The 18992-nt window shown below is 38.2% G+C and overlaps 1 long non-coding RNA gene across 2 annotated transcripts; it reads left to right on the top strand.

Annotated features, from left to right (window-relative positions):
• Positions 1–12387: 12387 nt before the first annotated feature.
• Positions 12388–17056, top strand: LOC106889359. Of its 2 annotated transcripts, none has more exons than XR_001412298.1 (2): positions 12388–12821; positions 14291–17056. It is a non-coding gene; the product is annotated as an uncharacterized LOC106889359 (long non-coding RNA). The 2 variants fall into 2 exon arrangements; XR_001412299.1 differs by having other exon boundaries at positions 14287–17056.
• Positions 17057–18992: the final 1936 nt, after the last annotated feature.

Raw genomic sequence — 18992 nt, 5'->3', positions numbered from 1 at the left:
ATTTCTTTGACACAATCAAGAAGGTAGGCTAACTATAAAATAACAAAGTTATTCCAATATTTTTCTTTCTTCTTTTCAAATCTTTAGCATTTAAAGCAGATTTTCCCTTACACACCTCTCTTTATGATTGGGATATCACAGAAGCTTTTCACCTACATCTGTACATGCCACTATTTTCACCTTCTGTTTCACTCTCAGACGAGGCAGTTTTCTTGTTTTCTCTGAGAAAAGGAAGGGAAAAACATTTATTATGCTCTGTTATGAGCACTAACAATGACTTAGTAGACTTGTATGATCTGTTCCATGAAGCTCACCGCACAGAGTTCCTAGAACTAAGGAACAACAGAAATTGCAATTTGTCTTCAATCCATGGTCTTCTAGCCTGACTTCCATAATACAAGCTTAAATAAATAAGTGCCCAGAGTTCAAACCCTGACAAGTCTGCATACAGAAACTGCATTTTACCTGATACTAAAGCAGAGCTAGCACACACCCAAAAAAAAAAAAAAAAAAAAAAAAAAAAAAAAACAAAAAAAAAAACCACAGAGAATGAGATTTCAGAGCTATACAAACAGTACCTTGAAACAGTTTTTACTCAGGTTGATAAAAGTTCAGTGGTGGCACAGACACAGTAGCATCATAGCTTTTGAAATACTAGTCTGGGACACAGTATCAAATAAGTGACATTCTTGTTCAGGTCACTGTTGTTAACAGAAAGCTTAACGGCTGCAAATAGATAAAATAAATGCCTCAATAATAGTGGCTAATACATCAGTTTTCATACACTATAGCCATACACCCAGTTCAATTCCCTTACAGCTGGGTGGTTTTTCAGGGTGGATTTCCAGGGCTGGACAGGAAATACACAGAGAGCCTAAAGTTAAAGAAAAAAGATTCTTCCCCAGATGGCAGAAGCCACAGTGGGTATCCTGAGGCAGGAAGGTCTAGGAAGCTGCATCACCATATTTCTTCCTAAAATCAGGACCTCATGTAGCACACCAGACAGGACTAATGTCTCCATAATCTCCCTGATAAATCCAAGTCTATTTCAAGCTACATTTACACAACTAAAAATCAATTTACACAACTAAAAATCAAGCTAACTTGGAAGAAATTCTCATCTAATCCCCAGATGGGCTAGTAACCAAAACTGAGTAAGTAAACAGTGACAGGAAATCTGATGTTTGAAGCCCTCTACTCTGCTGCACTTACCCTCTGACCTAAGACAAATCTTTTCACATCTTTCTGTGCTTGCTTCTGCTCCTCCGAGAACAGAATTCACATTTCCCATGTTGCAAAATATAATTCATGTTTTAACACTGAAAAGTATACAAGTAGTATGAAGTTACATGTATGACTAGTTAGTCCTCCACCATGAGACCAAAGGGTCAGTTATTCTTACATACAACTAATGCTGTAGTTAGACTGTGCTGACCTTGGAGCGTATCACAAGTCTCAGTACTGAGAAAATTCATGCTTTATAAACTATACTAGATTCAGCAACACAAAGTAATAATTCAAACCCTTGCTGAAATTCTCAAATACAAAGTACTGGACAAATAAGCACTGCAGTCTTAAGTCTTGAGATAACCTCTCCAGTCCTCTGGAAGAGCCTACCCACCAATTTGTCATCAAGCACTCTGGAAACTTTCCTTTCTTAGTACTACACTTGCATGAAACATCTAAATTGCTGAAAGAGTCAGCCTTATACCACAATACAACTCTTTTGCCTGGCAACTGGTAGACCTCATGCAATGGGCTCTGGAAGCAACAGAGACCAATTTGTGTGTGATCTATTAACATTCATCCTTCACTCCAAAACTGCAGTGTCCAGTCCAATTTTATATTTATGAGCAGTACTCCAAACAAGCAGAAGGCCTCCTGCTGCTTTCTGCAGAATGAAAGCATGTGTCTGACAGGAAGCAGGGGAAGCTATTTCAGGATTATCCATTTGGCTCAAAGTTAAACAGTATTTCAAGATGAAAATGTAGCAGGTCTTTAAAACAACACCTTCATGTTTTTTTCAGGAGTATTTAATATGAAAAGCTATAAATTCATATAATTTGTTAACTAAAAAGAAGGGGCAAATAAAAGATTTCAATTTGAGGTCGCTGATAACAGCAGCATGGATGCAAGACTACTCATTTCTTTAGAAGAAAGGACCTTCTTCACAAGATAAGGATCCGGGTTAACAAAAAGTTAATATCTGTCATCTGACAGAGATCAGTATCTCCCCATTCCAGTGGCTAACATTACAGGGGCTACAACAATTAAACCATAAGAAAGCCATAACCAACGCAATGTAAGAGTTGTATTAGTCAGGCAGATCATTTTACATTGCTGAGTATTCTGAAAGATTCCATGAGGATTCCAGATGTAAATTCTTGATGAAAAAGGAAATGATAGAAGTGTCTTAAAGATTTATTTTAACTTTCTGTTCAGTACCGGGTAGAATAGCAAGTCCATTCATTCATAATTGCAGATGTTTTACACATCTTACTGAAACATGTGCATTAATGTTATATGGAGCTCTCTTCTGTTTCCAAAGTGTTACAATAATTATTCTTCAATTTCCATGTTTGAAGTGTATACATATATGCATAAACTCTTCTGAGCTCCTATTACAGTTATCACTGTTACAACTCACGTCAATCACAAATCAAATCATCTCATCACTGGACAGTAGGGATGCTGTACAGTTATTAATACATAACTACAGAGTTTATACTCTGATAGGTTCTGGAAAGCCAAGGAACTAGGATTCATTCCTACACGCTACTCAGTGTGAACCTCTTCACCCATGTCAGCTGATAACAGCACCTCATATAACACAGATATTTATATTACCACTGTAAGATTACTTCCAGTCGTTCTGGAAATCTCTTAAGCTTGCTGGTTCCTGCATACAAAACGTTCATAGCATTCAAAGAAACTATTTCAAACAAAGCAGGAAAAATACTAAGCAGTAGGAGAAGACAGAATTTTAGAGAACTTAAAAAAAGATTTTTAAATTTTTTAAATCAATTATTAAAACTCTTTGGATTAATTTCTTTCAATTCTACAGACACTTTTTCTTGAGTCTCATTTCCTCTCCTGTTGTTTCTCATTCCTCATCCTCCAAATAAGCAAGATAGTTTCCTATAAAATGCTATATTCCCTCCAGATTTATAATGAATGCTTTATTAGCCTGATGTGCTTCCAAAGACATTCCACCTCTAACCATATTGCCCAAAGACTCTTTACATCTTTTTCAGTGCTGCCAACTTTTCCTACCCAAAGTTGCTTTGCCAAGATACTTGTTTGGATTTTATTAGTAACAATGCTATCTCCATTCATGGCATCACTGCATCTCATATCCTTTATTTTTTGTGATCTTTTCACACAGAGATCACTTGTATGAAAAATTTCACATGTGCTTTTTGAACTTAAGCACCTACGACTAGTCTCTTAAAGACATAAATATAAAAGGAGCCGCCTAGTTTTCAGAAGTCCCAAGACCTTCAGCCTCCATGGACTATAACACATATTTTGCCTCTTCAGTTGCTCCAAAACAAAATCTGCTATTTCCAAGGTATGGGATCCAGTATTTCCAAGGCCTTAGTATAGACTCAGACTTTACTACAAAAATATTTTTATCAACCGAAGCATTTAAATATCACTCCAAAGCACCAATATATATAGTTTCACGGTAGCAAAGATTAACAAAAGTAGCAGTAACCCCAGAATCATTTGCAAAGCCAAGATTGAAATACAGACACTGACCAGGGTGAAAGTAAGTTACTGAACTACACTGGTGACCAGAGTGTGAAGCTACCAATTAATTTTCTTTCAACAGAATAACACTTCAAATCTGCACTTAGTTCCCATTTCAAAGTACCACTATTTTGGCTTTGATTTCTTTTTATGCTACCACTGTAACCATAGCCTGACACACTAGGAATGAATGGTAACGTGGTAATTTGAAGAACTTTCCATAAACTTACTCCAGGAATAAGTGCCTAGTACATGGTGTGAGAGCCCCATCATGTCATATAGTTACATTACCACAGAGGCACAAAGAACATGACTCAAAAGGCTACAGAGGAATTGGGACTTTTGTTTGTTTGTTTTTGTTCTAAGAGATAAGTGTTTCTTGGGATAAGGGGAAAAAATGACTGATAAATTAATACAAGAGACACTCTTCATCACAAGATCCCTTGAACATCCTGGTTATGTTTGGTATTAAGACCACAGAGATACAAGGTCTCCCCCTGCCCAACAACCTCTTTCCTCTCATGTTGGTTAAATTACTTATTGTATTCAAAACTTACAATAGTTATGAAAACTAAAGTCAAAATTCTCATTATATAGCACTAAAAATGCCTCATAGAAGCTGTACTAGCAGTCCCAGTCTATGGATCTTACTTGGGCATAGTTCCCACATGACAACAGCAGTAGACATCAATCTGAAACTAGCATGTACCCCACAAAGACCTGAAAGAAAGTTTTTATGCTATGTCTTATTTCACACAAAACATTTTTTTTTTTAAATATTTGAGGTAATTTAGATGTTCCCTGAAGCTGACCTTCACTTTTGTAAATAAATAAAATAAAACCTCACATGGGTTCTTTGGGCACCTTTATCAGTTTTTGGCACAACACGGGCATCCTGAACACCAGGCAGCACATCTCAACCTCCTGGGCACATGCTCAGCCAGAAAGGGAGGGAGCACATGTGGAAGACAGTGTCCTCAGCTTTCCCTCTGTGCCCACAGCTCTAATGATTCATTCCCTCAGCACAAATGAATGTGACAGTATTTGTGCAAGTTGCCACCAGCTCAGGGGGAAAGCAGGTGAAAGTGTGCACTGATAGGTACTGGGGCTCTTGTAAACTACTAAACTGTTTAGAACGACAGACTTTGTTATGTTTGGTCTATGCTAACAAGGATTTTACTGCATGGACTGCAACTAAGGTCTTTCCTTTTCAGGGAATCATGAAACATTCCTTGGTGCTCTCTGTACATTCTCTTACCATACAAGAAAACCAGCAGTGGACATTTCCTTATTCTTTTAGATAATAAAGAGATGAGCATTTTTACATGCTCTCACACAAGCCACACCTCACACACTGCTTGAAGTTTCCAGTTTAACTGAATGTTTGATTCTTCTTAGTTTAAGCAAAGTCATAAAGAATGTAATTGGGGTGGTTTTTACTATTTTTTTTTAAACACAGAAATAAAATTGTTCTTTTTCCCTATGCCACTGGATTTTCATATAGTTAGCCTCAAAGATTACCTACAGCAGGAAAAAAGTATGTTTCATGTTATTTGACTAGAAAGGAACATAATGAGAAGTTATTGACATCCAAACTTCCCCAGGAAAGGAGGAAAAAAGCAATTTTGAAGTCTCAACACAAAGCAAGTTAGCCCAACCTGCCATCAAAACACTGTACAATAGCTCTTTTGAGCTTTGAGTATTTACCAGCACATTTCTACCTTAGCTCTGGATCATATATATAATTTTGTTTAGTCTACAGCTATGCACAGGTAACCACTGAAGAAAATTCCTATTAGTGATGGATATACACTGACGTTCTCATTCATAAATGCTGCATCATTATTCTTGCTGGAACACAGGTAAAGTTTATTTTTACCTTGTAATTTCTACCTAGTCAAAATGAGTTAAGAGACTTGCACTTACAAAGCATACATGATACAAAATGAATTATAAGCATGTCAAAATAGGAGAAAGAATTAGTGATGATGGCTGAATTGCAGAAGAGCTTCAGGTTCAATTCACAAAGGATTCTATTTGAAATTTATATAAAACTACATGAATCTGAAAATCTGGGGTGAATATAGCACCTGTCAAAGTCTCTCAACCCCACTCTAAGCTTTCCATCCAAGTGAGAAATACTAAGAATATTCTTTTAGGATTTTGGTATTTCTGCTTCCAGACAGTGCTAAAGTTTATAATTGCAACATAAAACCCAGAAAAAAAGTAAAGGAGAGCTCCAGAAATATTTTTGATCAGGGCTAAAGAAGCTGTGTGTTAATTCATGCTCAACGTAATCAAGGTTATTTACCTAAAACACATACTGTAGTATGCTATAGCCCCTGCAAAGAATGAAAATATAATCATAGATTGAGGGATGGGTCATAGGATTGGAGGGGAGAGCAAGGGAAATAGCAAGGAAAAGAGCCCTCCAAATCTACGTTTTCAGATATTTGAGCTATTGTAGTTTTTCACATGGGTGAATGCTCTTGAGACAACTGATATAAGCCATTAGTGGAAGCAATGAAAAATTTAATTTACACAAACAGTAAATATCTTATGTTCCTGTCAGATTTGTTTTCCTGACTAAATGCAAGAGGGGAGTATGAGAAACCTGCCATGAGAAGCTGGTTTTCACCCATGTGAAAGAGTCAAATTTTCCCAATATGGTGATTAAGAAAAAAATAATGGTTTTGCCTGGAGGACACATTTCTTTCACTGTGTCACGAAAAGCATCATCTATTGAACTAATAGTATGTTCTGCGTGGAACAGTAATTTCCCTCTGGATCAGAAATCTTAAGAAAAAAACAGGAATACTTAAAACCATACATATTTTCTTGTATGAACAGTGATAACAGAACATGAAAACTGAGAGGGGCTTGTTTTGAGGTTTGTCTTGATTTGGGGTTTGGTTATTTTGTTTGTTTAAAGAGTTCTATATTCTTTGTATATCACATTTAGCTTAAAAAAGTAAACATCTATTATGAAAAGCCTAAACTATTCTGCACATGACATTGCATTAGGCACGCTTTGATTTTTTTCCCTTGAATACTAAAAGCTTGCATGTTTCAGACACTAAAGCAGTGAAACAAAATCTACAGAAGAAAATGGAATTATATAGCCTTAAGCATTATGTTATGTGGAGCCTGCATGCTGTTCTTTGTTAAACAAGTGCCATACTCCCTGTCTGTCAGGGCTCCCATTTTCAGCAATAGTTCAGCGCTGCCTCTCTAAATGACATATAGCAAGGAAAATAAGATTTTCAATGAAGCCTCACACAATTAAAATGGTAAATATTTCACATACTATTCTGTTGTCTGCAGGAGGTAAAGCTTCATGTGGAGTTAACTTATCCTCCACAACCAAAGGAAATGAAGCAGTTTCAGCCATCAGATGGCATGCCTAAATATGTGCTCCAAAGAGACTGCACATGCTTTGCTTTGTTTTGTTGTTTTGGTTTTTGTTTTTTGTTTGTTTTTGGTTTTTTGTTTTTTTTTTTTTTAAAAAAAAAGGCGAGGGGAAGGAAGGGAAGAGGCCAAATTACAAAGAGAGCAGTTCAATCTTGCAAGACATGCAGTAACTATGGCTCATACTGTACAATTGATTTTTTCAGCAGAACCCTTATTTGATTTCTATAGGGAGTTTATCTTAAAAATTGATGAGACAATATGCCCTTATTAAAGCAGCCATGTTAGGAAAAAAAAGTCATACCTGTTTAAGGTTCACTCCTGACTGAATGAAGTCTGACAAAACCATATATTGCAATAGAACAAGATCATCCCTCCAAGCCCCAATTTTTAAAATCTCTTAGACACAAAAAGCTAGTTTGCAGAATCGGATAAATACAACTGTTTGCAAATAAAGTTTGGCAAGTGCCTATGAACTTGCATGATTGGAGCACAAATTGTTGAGTGGATTGTTAGTCATTCACCTCTATCCTCTTCCTTCGAAATAGAAGGAGCAGGTTAAACAGCACAGGAGCATGAGCAGAGCACACACACAGAAGCCGAATTTATCCACACCAAGTGTACTAACTTAGCTGGGAAACGATCAAGATTTGGCACTGCCTTTATAACACTAATAGGGTGCAATCTCAAAATTTGGCCCAGGGTGTCCTACCTCCTTAGCCCACTCCTGAGAAGGTGCACCTACTGAACTAGCCACAGGAGGGCTCCACTGAGGCTCCCAGCACATCATTCCAGCCTGCCCGGAACTGGGCACAGGAGGCAGCTGGTTAGAATGGGAAATGACCCAGTCGCCAAGCACAGTTATTCAAGCAAGATGCAAAAGCTGCGTTATAAAAGGGTTTAAAAGTTTTGAAATACCGCAGCACAGTTAATAACAGAAACAATTTACTGAAGCTTTTCCCACATCACACTCAGTTTTAAAACACAGGAACAAGGAAAGACCAGTGTCGTTGCCTACCTTTTGTCTAGAACTGCCTGCAAAACCAAGGTAACATATTTCACGTGTCACACAGGACACTTGTGCGTGTGCAGCCCAAAGGCTGATGTCTGCTACAGCAAATCTGCTTTGCACAGTTATTACACACCACTTCTATCAGAACAACACTTGAGTCTGTGCTCCATCCAAATCCCCCATCTGCCCTCAGCTCCACAGGAGTGTCAACAGTTTTCACCCTTAAAGTCCAAGAACAGAGACAAAGACAAGGTACAAAAAATACCAAGTTGCAAGAGTGAGAGTTGGAAAGTGAACAACATGACAGCACCCTGTGCTAGAACTCCACAACTTAAGTTCCAGATGCATAGTACCTTCTCTGGAGGAAAAAATAGGCCAAACAGACCCATGTCTTTGATTTCTTCCCACCAGTTTTCAAATTTACAGATTTTTTTTTTATAGACAAAAAAAACAAAACAAAAAAAACAACAAAAAAAACCCAAAAAAACAAAATACAATGTGGAACACGGGGTGGGGGTGGACACAGTACCTCTCAAATACTGACAGCAGCAATGGCACTCTGAGATTGAAAGAAGAGATGTTTTGGAAACACCTAGTATAACAAGCATAATTTGCAGCCTAGGTGTTTGGGATCCTCCCCCAAAAGCTGTGTAATCTTTGTTCACAATTATAAACTGCTTAATCCAGTCCCTTCGTACAAAGAACAAAAGTGATTTTCCAGTGCAATTCGAGGACACTCAGACAACAGGACTCGGCTTTCTCCACTTTTCCAGCCCTGGCTTTCCACACCTTTCTGTATGCATGCTCAAAGTCAAGCACTTAATTTTCTTCTAAATAAAATCAGCATTTTTCAGGCATTCTGCCAGAACGGCAAAATCAGCAGGATTACAACAAAGTGAGTGCAGCAGGAATTTAAAGAGTAAAGGCAGAATATCCCATCACCTGAAAAGTGCTGATAATGATGGCAACCGAGCAGGAGAACCACTTGGAGTATTTAATCTGGCTGTGGTACAGATTAATTAGATACTGTCTTTAAAGTGCTTTGAACATGAAAAGCACAAGATAAACGTGTTATCTTCAGCCTCATCACCACCACTATGCCTAATCCTACCTAACGGTATACAGCATCTTATAAACTTCTGCTGTTACACCGGGCTATTAAAATAGAGAACCGGTTCCATCCTTCCATGGCCTCTTGCAAAACCATGACCAGGTTTCACACTGATCAATCGTTCAAGCGGTTTGAAGAAGTTAGAAAGACAGTTAGAGTGAGTTACAATACATTTTTCAATTGAATATTTAGCTAAACTGCTATATTACACAAAAACCCCTTTATCTGCTTTTAAGCAAATGACAAGTGATTGTTGGCTAGATATTTGCAAAAATGATCAATTTTTCATTCATATCAGCCCAATAGTATAATTCCTGGCTAAAAAAAGAAAATAATACTAAAAAAAATTTAAATTATCACTGACAATAATAGTGATTTTTGCTTTCACATCATCAGTAGCTGACAGTAACCAAGCAATTAGCAGCTCCCTTTAGTTTTATGAAGTTTCTTATACAAACATCATAACTCCAAAGGTCATCCAGGTAGATTTGAGGACATTGTGGTCAAAAGACTGTTCAACATCTTTTGAAAACCAGTTCCAACAGAAGAATAGGAGCAACCCTTTTATTTATCCATTGCTCTTTAGACCAAATTCAGACAACAGTACATTCCAGCAAGTGGCTTCGCCAGTTTTCAATTAACTCTTGAAAAATGAGCTTTCACTTAAAGGGATGAGAGAAGAGAGAGATTCAGACATTCCGCTGTCTGATTGCACATTTAGTGACAGGAAAGCGTGGTGGAATTACACTCTAAAAAAAATAAATCATAGAATGGTTTAGGTTGGAAGGGATCTTAAAGATCATCTTGTTCCACACCCCCCGCCATGGGCAGCAACACCTCCCACTTGACCAGATTACACAAAGACCCATCCAACCTGGTCTTGAACACCTCCAGGGATGGTGCATCCACAGCTTCCCTAGGCAACCTGTTCCAGCGCCTCACCTTCTTCAGAGGGAAAAATGTCTTCCTGATATCTAATCTACACATAGCCTCTTCCAGTTTGAAGCCATTAGCCCTCATCCTATCACTACATGCCCATGTAAAAAGTCCCTCTCCACTTTTCTTGTAGGCTCCCTTCAGGGAGGATTCCCTACCAGTGGAAGGCCACTATAAGGTCTCCCCAAAGACTTCTCTTCTCCAGGCTAAACAATCCCAACTCAGCCTGTCCTCACAGGAGGTGCTCCATCGCTCTTGCCATCTTTGTGGCCTCCTCTGGACTTGCTCCAACAGGTCCACATCCTTCTTGTGCTAAGAACATCCAAAGCTGGATGCAATACTCCAGGTGGGGTCTCACAAAAGCAGAGTAGAGGGGTGGAATCACCTCCCTTAACCTGCTGGACACACTTCTTTTGATGCGGCCCAAGATACAGTTGGCCTTCTGGGCTCTGTCAGAAGCCAGAAATAACTCCCAGGTATACATGTAAACAATCAGTCTATGAATTGAAAAATGTATTTGTATCAATTGACATCTTATCAATGATACAGAAGTGACTTGCTTTTCTCACACAAAAGAATACATTTAATTTCCCAGTCCTGCTTTTCTTTTCCTCTTTGTTTGCTGTTTCCTTATAACAACAAACACCTAAAGGAGGTAAAGAAACTAAATAACTACAACAAAAGATTACGAAAGGAACAGCACATTTTCAGTAGAGAAACAAGGTGCAGCAGTAGGAACACACTAGCTAGCATACAGGAGGCAGAATAAGGAATCACAAAGTTCTTCAGTACTCCTGTCATAAAAGCTTTCACACATTCCCTTATAATATAAATAGCTTCACTTAGGGATACGCAGGCCTTCATTATTCAACCTCTTGTTTAAAGGACAGTATCCTTCAGCAAAGCTTCATGACACAAGACCCAGTGAGAGGATGCACAATAACTCAGAATTTCATTTGGTTTCTATCCAGACAAACTGAGGCAAATAAATTTTAGATTCAGATAAGTTAAAACCCTCCAAGTTATCAAAGAATAATTCTGCAGCCTTTTTCCAGAATCTACTTTGTAACTATCTTACAAAACATGCTAGAGATTTGCCATTGCATTTTATATGCTCTGCCTTCTCTTAAGGTGCCTCATTTTATTAATTTTCTTAGAGCTGAGGGAGCACAAGTCCCTACCTCACCCCTTCTGAGCAACAGGCCACTCAAAATTACTGCTTTCACAGGACAGGTAGTTCACCTGAGCGTCAACCTCAAAATCCATGACAGATACCTGAATATAAAAGCCTTTATATTAGATCATTCTGCCTGGCAAAAGCTCCAAGGTTTTGCTATGACTACAAAGTCTTCCATTTCAAAACACAGGGAGTTTTCAGTGGGACATCAGCTACATGGTTATGGCACTGTTGGAGCAATACAACTCTTGAAGACTTACCACCAGCTTTTACATAGGTCTTTCATATAAACAGCATTCTGCACATAAATTGAGAGACTTCAATAGAAATGTTTCCATTTCAACAGAAGACTCCTCTGTGAGTGATCTAGCTTGTCTCCAAGATCAAAGAGACTTACATTAACATTGGCTGGTTTGCAGAAGAAACCACACACAAAACCCACCCAGAACTGAAAGTTTAGCAAACTGCAGAAAAACAGACAGGGGAAGGAAAAGGAAACAGAATGAATAAATCAGATCATCCTCCAGAAATAGGACTGAATATAGATACAGATTAGCCTGGCAAACTGAACGCTTCTAGGAAGTGCTGATATGTCACTGTGTTGCCGAAATTAGAGAAACTATGTAGGAAGCAATTAGCTACTGTAGCTTCTACCTACTTAAAATGATTTTTTCAAGGCTACATTATAATACGCAGTTGGTCATACCAATTCAGTATGTAGTTGTTGGCATGAAAAATACCATTAATTCAATCCCAACTTCAAAAATCAAATTGAGTGGAGAAAAATAGCAGTTCTCTTCTTGACCTATTCCCCATTTATACTCAAATTCCATGCTCAACACACAGCTTTGTTGCACATATCGCATGAGTGTCGTCCATAATTAAAGCTTTATTTGAACCTCCCCCCTCCTTCCACATCACTCTTGGTTAGATCAAAACAGTGGAGACAAAAACTGAAACATGCCTGGGGTGCAGAAGGAGAGAGGAAGAAAGAATATTTAATGAAGTAGGTTAATGGTGGTGGGGAGGAAGGGGGTTGATTTTCACATCTCAGTACTACTGAGCCTGCAAATATTACTGAAATCACATCTGGGAACAAAGCTGTTCTTTAAGTAAGTTCACCCATGAGTGTTGCTAAGCAATGGAGAAAAAGGCGAGGGAGAGGGAGAGTGCCTGACTTCAGGATTAGAAGGATAGACAGGAGATAAAAGGCTAAAGCTTCTACATAGCCTTATTTATACGAACTTTCAAGTTCTTTGTTTTTATTGCCTGTCTTCCAAACTATTTGTACCATGATTAATCAGATCTGGTTCAGTACCTATACCAAAGCATACCCAGCACACGGAGAGTTGTGCTGCATCCTGGAGCACTGGCACAAGCAGTTACGCACCAGAACTGTCAACATCTGTCTCTGGATTAAACAGGTAAGAACCAGAGAAACTGCCCTGATGCAACTGTTATAGTATTTGCTAAATATGTTAGAGAAATAGTGCAGACGCTTGCTTTTATATAATTTAAACTATGTAAGGTATGGAAAATAAAATGCTTGTGATAGCTACAGCTTGTTCTAACTCTATTCTTATGCTAGTACTTAAAGAAAGGTATAGTATTTTATCAGACAGGATAGATAAATGCTGTATCTTCACCTGACTTAAGTGAAGTTTTTCTGTCTGCTCTTTACTGGTATCTCGATATCGTAACAGTTTCTTGTTCTGCTTTAGTAAGATTACCTCCAATCTTTAGGAAAGCAACTACACATTTTCAACAGTGGACAAATGCATTGCCTCGTATATTACTTTAGGGGACAAAACATTTGTTGCCCTGTTCAGCTAAATGCCTTCATAAACCATAACATGTACATTTGTAAAGCATGCATTGTTGGAACAGTAAATTGAATTCTTTGTTTTGTTTTTACATGGCAGCAGTCTCTTTTTGTTGTTGTTGTTGTTGGTTTTGTTTTGTTTTTAAATCACCATAAATACTCCAGAATACTCATCTGTATTACTCTGAATTATATTCCATATGCTAAGGCATTTGCAGCCTTCCAGGTCATTTCATAGGCATTATACCTGTCTTTATTTGCTAATAACTCACCTGGAAACAGAGTGCCATTGTTGCTGAGTAACAGATGTCTGCATACACAGCATGAACTACTAGCATTTCTCAGTTTGAGGTCCTAGATTATGATTAACTACCTAGTCACAGTATCCTAGTTAGAGATATTATGATAGGCCTTTCCCAAAATTCAGGATATTCTAAATATATTACTTCTACAACACTCCAGCAGCATTCCTTGCACATGGGATGCATTTCCCTGACAGACAAATGGCATTTATTGGACTGAACAGAGACTAATCAAGATACAGCCTTTTATCACATTTTAATTTTGTACACCTTCAATTAATATTTTAAAAAGCAGAGACTCTGAACCAAATATTCTAAGCTCAAAGAAGCTTGGCCAATGTACAAAGGCAAGTTAAGCCATATGCTGAAGAATCACCCTATAAGTTTCCCATTGGAAGGTGATAAATGAATTACTGAGATTGGAAAGTTTCCCATGCCTAGCACATAAAATAGGTCACCTCTTGTGCTATATTTTATTTACACACACGGTCAACAACAAATCAATGGGCAGTTGCTTTTACAGCTGAACAGACACAGTCAAACCATTTTTCATCCTCCAAGAAGTCATACAGGCAGTCCACTACAAAGCAATCAAGTGGAAATATAAACTAGGATGGAAGAAAGATCCTGTGGATAACCATGTTATCAGTTTTATATAGAAAACCTCTTGAAATGGATGGTATGTAGAAAGTGTACAGAGATACATGATGTTGCATTGCTTAATTGACCTATTTTTTTTCCCTTTTGCTTTGTGTTAATGAAAAGCAAGGAAGAAGAGAAGAAGAAATCTCTCCTATCAGCAGCAGCAGGGGTTGCTGCAGGAAGATGATAATTCCCTCCTGCTACTCTGCTGACAACCACCAAGCTTCACAGAAGGAGCAAGGGATTTTAATCACAGAATTGAAAAACACAGCAGTTCCTAAAGGTTCACCTCACCCTGGTTGATTTACATTCATTTAGGATCAACTGTCTTATGGTGGAATTATGTTCTGTATGGAAGATAACAGAGGAGGACATACTCAATGCAATTTCTGGTTTGTGCATAAGAGGCCGGGTGTCTATGTATATAAAATCTTTCTGAGCATCCTGGATAAGCAGGGACCGCTGAATTCCTCAAAAGCAAAGTGCAAACTTGAGGGCTCCCTAATTCCATACTAAGTCTTTTATAAATGCTATACTTTAAAATACACAGAATTACATTGAAAAGGTGAAAATATTAATACTTGGCAAGTCAGGGTCCAATCCAGTGTCCACGGAAGTGACTTGTGATAGAGGCCTAGAGGTTTTGGCTCCAGCTTTTTCATCAGATTATCATTATAATAAAGGCAGCCCCACAATGGTCTGCTAAGATAAATGCAAATCTTGTGCCAAAGACAGTCAGGCACCCCCAAAATTAAAAATTTGAGCACACATCAGCTTACAGGCAGCAGCTCTGGGCATGTGGCACAACATCTGTTACAAAAACACTAGAAAGCAGACCTGCGGCAGGCTGGACCACTGCCAGCTCTCAAGATTACTTCCCCCACCACCTCTGACAAGGCTGTCAGTAAATGGACAGATGGCAGCCAATGCATTCACAGGATAGTTAGTTCAGTTAACAATCAAATATGCAAATGATTTCAAATTCACTCTGCACCAGGCATTGTACTTTTCTATTGACTCATTAACGCTATGTCCTAATAGGAATATAGTTTGGTATTGAGAAACTGGCGGATACTGTATTTTACAAGACAGTTTCTCTAGAACAATTTGTCAGGGAACATTAGATCCGCCTTCATGAATAAAGTCAGAATCTGCCAAGTTCACCAGCCTGATTTGTTCATAATTTTAATTCTACAGCATTTGAAGAATGGGGATGGAAACAAACATTAAGATGCAGGTCAGTTAATGGCACAAGCTGCTCCCACAGCAGAGTAGATATTAACAGCACACAGAATCACAGCAGCTCTTCTGCCCTTCCCCGCAGTTCTGCCTGCTTGGTCTGGTACATTGCACCGAGCTCTCCTGGACAGGACAGCTATCACAGGCAACCCTCTGGGTGACACTCTTGTCACCTGAGCATATGGATGTGAAGATTCATCCCTGGAAAACTAATATTTCTTGCTTTTTAATGAGTGCAATCCCTAAACAAAGATTAGCCCTCATATCTCAAGGGGACAAATAATTCAGTACTGAACACTAGCAAAATGCTTACAGGTGGACTTTTGGCCCCAGCATTACAAGATACATCTTTTAATTCTTCCTCTTCACAATTATGTCTTTATCAGTATGTTTGTAGACTTATTGACAGTGTTACTCAATTGATTTGCTTTTCCATGAAGTAGCAGGGCAAGAAGAATCTTTGAAAAAAAGAAAGATGTTTTATCTTTAAATTCTGCCCCCGCCCTTTTTTCTGTTGCATATCCATTTTATCCATCCACCCAAAATACCATGCAGATAAACAGCTGTCAGAGTAATTAACTACAATCCAATAAGTTATTTATCGCATAATTTGTTCCAACAACCATTTTATTCACCCAGTAAGTACCCTGAGAAAATACATACCACTACCCCTTTTCTTTTCCACCTGCATTAGAAAAATCCTTTAGAAGGGGAAAAGAAAAAAAAAACACAAAACAAAACAAAACAGAAAAACAACACCACACCAAGAAAAACAAGTTAAAAAGCAGAGGACTAGCAGGAGAGAACACCAAAATTAGCTCTCCCGAAGGAAGTGGGAGTTGTGCCACGGACCTGGGGGAAGCCAGCACCTCACACTTCTTATCTGTTAGCTCAGTTGCTAAGAACAGGACTGAAGAAAACTGAAAAAGTACTTCTAATGGGGAATCAAATAATGAGTGGTCTACACAGTCACGTAATACAGTCTGCCTAGAGCAGAACAAAAGATTATCTGACTGGTGCTGTGAAAGACTTACACTTTGGACTCATGCTTTGAGCTCTCCAGAAGCACAGACCTTACACTAACCAGTAGAAACTGACCTGAGTTGCACTTTACGATGATCTGGAACACTCTCTCACAGCAGCAAACCTGCCCATGGTCAGTCTACAAACATTACATAGATCTTCTGTCAGCTTTCCCTTTCTCCTATGACACTGCTTTTCTTCAGAGATGTCTGTAGAGCATCACCATAGCTATACTAGGAAAATCAGTAGCAGCAGCCAAGAACTCATATGTCCCGCTCTTCCAATTCAGACATGGAAAGCTGTTACAAAAATTTCAGGAGAACAGAAGCAAAAACTCTGCTATTGCACTGAGCTCCTTAGCAGCCTGCTCTGTGTGGCATTCCTCTTTCTTGAAAAGGAGACTGAGTCTTGTGACTATTAGTGTGTGATCACCAGAGCAGGGAAGACAGATGTAATTTAAGAAAAAAAAAAAAGTGCAAATCTGTCAAAAATGGAGACAGGGAAACAACCTCATTTTCTGGCTCAACTTTATGAAAATCTGATTAGACCTTAGTGAAATTTAATATTTGCCTTCCAGACCCTCTGGGAAAAAAAAAAAATATATAAATCTTCTGAGGTCATAAAGTATCAAGACAGGAGAGACACTACTCAACTATAGGAAAATAGCTGGAAAATAATTGTTTTTCTTGCCACTAATCTCCTGATAAGTCCACAAACAATGCCATTAAAAGTGAATTATAGAATAGCTACACCTCACTATTTTCCAAGTCAAAAATACACTTTATCAGACAGAAACTCATAAAATAATGGGAGAAGGACAGGAAAAACTAACTACAACAATAATTAACAATGCTAAACTTTATTCGTTCATAATGTAGTATTCGTTCATAACGTTAAGACAGTAATAGAGACAGAAAATTTGGCTCCCAGTGGTAACTTATCTTTTTGTTCCTACTACAGATTTACAGTTAAAATCCGGTAGATTTTAATATTATCAGCCCTTTCTGAGAACAATTCTGCTTCAAAACCACTCATCAGGCTGGAAAACCCAAGTTCCAGTCTTTTCAGCCACAGGTCTACACTTCCTTCTTCTTATCTGCCTCCTGGTAGTATCTGTCCTACATCGTCTCATGAGAGAAATGCAAAAGGCAATCTTTTTGGCTTTCCTCAAAACTTTTTCACTTTCATTGGCAGAAAATGCATAGTATCATTAGCCCAAAGAGAGGCAGCTACAGGGTGCTGCTTACTGGGTGTGATTAGCCATTCGCAGATCAACAGAAAGCTTTCACTGAGGGAAAGGGGAAGGGCTGCTTGTGGGTTTTTATTCCCATCTGTCAGCTCAGCAGCAGTGATATTGCCAAATGAAGTCTTTCTGCTCATTCAGCATCTGTGGTCTAATATTTGCCAAGAGTTTGATCTTGACCTCTTGGTTTTTGCCTACAGTACCCAGGATTCCCAGGTGGTCTCACAGCCAAACGTTAGTCTAGTTTAGGATTGCTGAGCTTGCAGAATCAGTCTGCCTTAGGCTATCTTTTGTTGATACAGTGTATACGAGCAAAACCTAGAACACTGGTATTTCTTAGATTGTTCCAATATTCTGCTTACAGTCCAATAAAATTAGGTTTTGCAGCTTTGAGAAAAGAAAACAAGCAATTCTTATCAAAATATGGCAAACTGGGAAATTAAAAAGAAAAGGACAACCAAAAGATGAACAGGTGGTAAAAATTGTAATTTTTTCTTCTAGTTACCTAACATACCGGCCATCCTGGACCAACTCATTTTTACCTTTTATCATGCTGGACAAAGTGAAACATCCAGAAGACATCAGAAGAAAAATACAATTTTAGGGCAAATCCTGATTATGGATATGCAAGTCTAAAATAATTGTAAATTGTGCATATAGCAGTACAGTTAAAAACTAGAGGATAGTCCATTTAGTTTTTTATATACATTTTCCCCCATATCCTTATTGTCACCTATAGAGTCCTCCACGTATTCATTCCAGAATTCATGCACAAACCATGGTTATGTTGCAGATGGCTGCATAGCAGAATGTCTGTGGAATAAAGTACACTGATAAAAATGATATTTTAATCATGTAATTAAAAACTCGACACTAATATTGCAATTACGATACTTGTAAAATGCATCTATGCATAAAGCTAGAAAGCTGGAATGAATGTGACAGCCTGCCTCTTATTGTACAGATGTACAACAATTCTTAATCTGTTCTTGCCTGGGCAGGTAAGAAGTTGTGTCCTATTCAAGATTAATTAGAAGGAACATATGTTCCTTGTGAATGATGTCATGTCTAGTAATATACATAAATTAATTCATGTCAGCATTGGCCATGTTGTGTCATGACTTTTTTAGGTACAGCACGTACTAGTTTTTGACCAAGATTACTATTAGTTTGCCTGTGGATTTTAGAGTTTCTGTAGAGAAAGATTATGTACTTTTACAAAGCACCAAGCAGTATGAAAATTGGTTTTTTTTGCTGTTTACTTTTTTGTGTTCAGTTTCATCTTTGCCAACTAACTGGGTTAAGAGTGTTCATACGGACTGAA

This window comes from Calidris pugnax, unplaced genomic scaffold (assembly GCF_001431845.1).
Source record: "Calidris pugnax isolate Ruff unplaced genomic scaffold, ASM143184v1 scaffold70, whole genome shotgun sequence".
Taxonomy (NCBI): domain Eukaryota; kingdom Metazoa; phylum Chordata; class Aves; order Charadriiformes; family Scolopacidae; genus Calidris; species Calidris pugnax.
The sequence above is the reverse complement of the archived record's forward strand: the minus strand, read 5'-3'. Positions and strand labels throughout refer to the sequence as shown.